Consider the following 4,371-nt stretch of genomic DNA (forward strand, 5'->3'; position numbering starts at 1 on the left):
CAAGTGTGTAATTATGCCATCTAACTTTTGAGTATTTTGATGCTTAAGTCACTTCTGTAGTCTTTGGAACAATCAGACATTTGCTGCAGTACTTTCCAGGATGTATTGGTGAAAAATACATGTGTGTGAATTATATAATCATCTATAGTTTGCCTACAGGAGCCACTCCTTCATGTATTTTCCAGTGTTCTCGAAAGCAGTAACCACTTAGCCCAAAGGACAGTGTAGTTTAGCTTTATAACTAATTGTGTATGTCATATATGGAATGCATGAATAAAGGGAAAATCTCGAATGACAGAGAGTTCCTGGTATGAGTAGATTAAATAGTCATGTCTCTTAAAATTGAAACACTCAAATGAGTTTTGCACCTTGCATCTTTCACAAAACACCACAAACTTGCCATCACTGCTAAGACTTCCTCATTTACTTTAGATAACATTTTTTTCTTATTACACATGTATAATAGATATTTCTTGTACCTTTTTTAAGAGATATATAAAGTGCACCTTGATTACTGTTATTAAGTTGTAGGCATTTTTGGACATATTGTGCATACTTTGGATTTAGCACAATTCTGTATGAAACAGACAACCTTATATGTGCACCAACTCCAACCTAGTTTTACCATATACATCCTGCCAGGATGGAGGTGAAACTGGGCAGAGGTGAGGCCAGTGGTTGAGAATTATTAACAAACTAGGAGTAATTGTAGGTACAATGGGTATTGGATTTGAACAAGCTACACAGGAAACACAGATGCAGACCCAGTATAGCTATTCCAAATATGATATTGAGATTGTAACATAATCAATACTGTTCAGGTTTGGACTTGCCTTTTGTCACAAGACCTGTGCTGTCGGGTATTGTGTAAAACATAGACTGGTGTAACTGGACTGCTCCATTTTGGTACCGGTCAGTCCCTCCTGCTATTCATTGCTATTTCTGTGATATTTTGTACAAGAAATTATCATGTAATAAAGAAAACAAGTGTTATTGTGATATGCCTACATGTTCCACAGTAAGACTATAAAGCCTGTCTTGTCAACACTAACCTGTTTGTGCACTGATTACAGACTTCTCATCAAATAAATCTGATCAGCGTGTTGCTGTAAATCAATAAATTATCACTAATGTTAATCGTATGTATTAATTGCTAAAAAAAACTCTTCATTTCAGCAATGCATACCCTTGTACAAAAGCTAGCCTACCCTATCGAAAAGATAGTCAATTCCAGGTTCCAACAATGTTTTTACTTGGTTTTCATGAAGATAGCTGTTAAAATTTGAACTTGTAAACAAAGGAAACATTTATCAGTGAAAATTTAAACACATAACCTAAAAGCCTGAAGAGGAACTCATTTTGAAAACAGTACATGTTTTGCCAGCAAAGTTAAACTTTCATAGACTCACTACATTGCAGAAGGAGGCCATTCAGCCCATCGAGTCTGCACCAACCACAATCCCACCCAGGACCTATTCCCGTAACCCCACTTTTTTACCCTGTGGGTCCCCTGACGCTGGAGCGGAACTTATCATGGTCAATCAACCGAAGCTGCACATCTTTGGAGTGTGGGAGGAAACCAGAGCACCCAGAGGAAACCCACACAGACACGAGAAGAACATGCAAACTCCACACAGACTGGGACCTGTGCTGGAATTGAACCCAGGTCCCTGGTGCTCTGAGGCAGCAGTGTTAACCGCTGTACCACCGTGTTATTGGGATTAATCAAAATTACTTAACCCAGGTACTGGCTTTCAGGATCAAATAGGTTCTTCCCTTAGACAAACCATAAAGAGATTTTCAAAAGGCGATCTTTGAATAAAGCCTCTTTTCTAAACTTCCACATCTACCTCTCCCACCTCCAGCCTATTAACTGCATTAATTTGCTGTGAAAATCCCGGATTCAACATACAATTTGCATCAAGTCGGTTGATCTCCACCAGAGTAGCAGATAAATTGACACATTTGTGCTTCAGGAGGCTTGGAAAGACAAAAAGAAACCCAGTTTCTGTGGCGTGGATATTGAGAGTAAAGTTCAAGATGCTTTCTACAGGCTCGGACCCTGCTGAATCTATCATGTTTCACACAAGAAGTGGCCAACTAGGTGATGTCTCGAGGTCTGCCTAGAGTAGTAGTATAGCACATTAGGAGGCCATTCAACCCATTGACTCAGAGCTAGATTCCAAAGAAAGTTTCACTCTTCTGCTTTTTTATCATATCCCTGCAATTTATTTCTCCTTCAAGTATTTATCCTTTAAGGTTACTATTGAAATTGTATACACCAACCTAACATACAGTACAATCCAAATCCTATCCACTCAACATTATTCATCTTCCCTCATGTCACCTCTGATCGTTTGCCAATAACCCAAAATATGTGCCCTCTTGTTATTGACTCTTCTGCCATTGGAAACAGTTTCTCTTTATTTACTTCATCTAAACCTAGTTCTTTTAGCCTTCTTTCCTTCAAGGAGATCAACCCCAGATTCTCTGTCCTTTCTATCTAAATCTCATCACTGGAACCATTCCAGTAACTCTCTCTTCTGTACTCTCTCCAAAGTCTCGGGTCCATAAAGTGTCATGTCCAGAACTGAACATAGGCTGGCTGGGATCAAGCTATTTTATATAGGGTTAGCATAATTTTCTGGCTTTCGTACTCTACCCTCTGTTTACAAAGCCAAGGATCCTATATTCTTTATTAACTGCTTTGTAAACTGTCCTTCTACCTTCTGAAATTTGTGTACATCTTGTCTATCTTGCTCCCCCACCCCCCCCCCCCTCTTTAAAATCGTACCATTTAGCATGTCCTGTCTCATTCTTCCTATCAAAATGAAGCACTCCTGGAATTAAGTGTCTACTGGTGACCATGAAACCATTATTGATTGTTGGAGAACCCCATCTGGTTCACTAATGTCCTTCATGGAAGGAAATCTGCCGTCCTTACTTGGTCTGGCCTACATGTGACTCCAGAGCCTCAGCAACAAGGTTGACTCTCAACTGCCCTTCAAGGGAACGAGGGATGGGCAATAAATGCTGACCATGTGACGCCCATGTTCCGCAAATGAAAAAAGAAATCACACTTTTCTGAGTTGAATTTCATCTGCCTTTGCCCATTCCAAACATACCAGCAAAGGTCAAATTGGCTCCTGGGGAGATTGAAGGAGTGAACAATTTTCTCATCATTTAACCACGACTTCAGAATTTAATTAGAAACAATGTCATGTTATTTTATTGCAGTGAAAATGAAGAATTTATAGTCACTATCATTGCCATATCTTGCCACAATACATGTCAAAAAGAATCAGCTTAGACAGCTCACAATTTGCATTCCCAGAAGCTAGACGATTATAAGTGGAAAGTTTCTATTATCTTAATTGGGCATCTCATACCAGCATTCCCTTATTATGAAATTTACTCTTTGTCTGTAGCGAGTACTGTTCTTTATAAAGATAAGAATTCAAATATGGATATTAGGCAACAAGCTTGTATGTGTTCTCTATGTACCTCTTAAATCAAAAGACCTTCTCACAACAAGCCTGGAAACTAAACTCCTGGCCCATATTGGCATATACTACATACACAAAGGCCAGAATTCTCCAACTTCACCCGCGGACCGGTTTATCCAATCTCGCTGCTGTGAACAGAGATTTGGCTGAGTGCCAAATTCTCCATTCTCAATAGCAGCGGTAGTGGGGTGTGCGAGACCAGAGAATTCCAGCCCAGACTTCCCTCAATTATTGCCGAATCTAATAATCCTCTGTTCCTTGTTACCCCTCCCTCTTAACCTTCCCTGTTCCTGTATGAAATGCCCTACTTTTGGAGACCTGTTCATAATTAGAACTTCTCATTCCTATTATAAATCTATTGAATCTCCAATGCATTCTTTCCATGGTTCGAACATTCTTCCTCTAACGATTCACCAGAACTGTATCTGGTACTTCAACTGCAGGCTAACTAGCATTACTCTTAAATTTAAAGTTCCATGTATGAAATACAAAATCCCATTTCTGTTTTTATAACCCTTTCTATCTTCCTGGGAACCTAAATTTGAATTGAAGGGCCTGACCCAGACCTGGTTCCAAACATAGTGAACGGCCTGCTGAGAATCCAAGGTCAACGAATGACTAAATTTGAAGTCTAACTGGGCTAAGTCATATTTCTGCCTTGTCCTATATATTCTCTGCAGCTTGCAGAAAGGCTTAGCCATAACCCATTCTTAAAGTTAAATGAACTGGGATCAGCAAGGGAAAATGTTGATATATAATCCACGGCAGACAACAGTGCTTCATTGTCACCGTGAAAGAAAGACTAAGTTAGTGAAGTTTGTGCACCTATTAGACACCTATTAGCACTGCTGCCTCACAGCACTAG

Source organism: Mustelus asterias, chromosome 21, assembly GCF_964213995.1.
Source record: "Mustelus asterias chromosome 21, sMusAst1.hap1.1, whole genome shotgun sequence".
Lineage (NCBI taxonomy): Eukaryota > Metazoa > Chordata > Chondrichthyes > Carcharhiniformes > Triakidae > Mustelus > Mustelus asterias.